This window comes from Haliaeetus leucocephalus, unplaced genomic scaffold (assembly GCF_000737465.1).
Source record: "Haliaeetus leucocephalus isolate CR32 unplaced genomic scaffold, Haliaeetus_leucocephalus-4.0 Scaffold0, whole genome shotgun sequence".
Classification (NCBI taxonomy): Eukaryota; Metazoa; Chordata; class Aves; order Accipitriformes; family Accipitridae; genus Haliaeetus; species Haliaeetus leucocephalus.
In genome coordinates, this window is record NW_010972436.1 from 842,759 (window position 1) to 843,319 (window position 561).

The window sequence follows — 561 nt, forward strand, 5'->3', positions numbered from 1 at the left end:
GGGGGGCGTCTCGGCTCCTCGCTTCTCTCCCCGTCCCCTGGCCGGGCCCCTGGGTCTCTCTGCGCTGCCCTCCCCCTGGCTCGCCCCGTCCGGCTCGGCCTCTCGCTCCCTCCCTCAGTCGCTCACACACAAACAAAATGGCGGCTGTTGTTTCTTCACTCTCCCGAGTCCCTCGGAGGGAAGCGAGCGGCGGCGACGGCGGCCGGAAATGAGCCAAGAGAAAAAAAAAAGGGGGGGTGCGGGGCCGGGGGCGGGGACCCGGCAGCGGTGGCGCACACAATGGAACGCGGGGGGCTGGCGTGCTGCCGGACGGCGAGCGGAACCGCCCAGCCGCCGTCACGAGAACGGCGCCCGCCCAATCAGCGCCCGCCTCTCGCCGGGCTCTTCCGCAAACTCCCCTGGCTCCGCCCCTTAAAGGCGAAGGGGTTTTGTTAAAAAAAAAAAAAAAAAAAAAAAAAGCGGCTCCTTCTTCCTCCTCCCCTCACGCTCTTTTCCGTCGGCCGAAAAGTGTCCGCCGGCGGCCCAGGGCGGCCAAGGGAGGCGGCCGCACCGGCCCGCCGC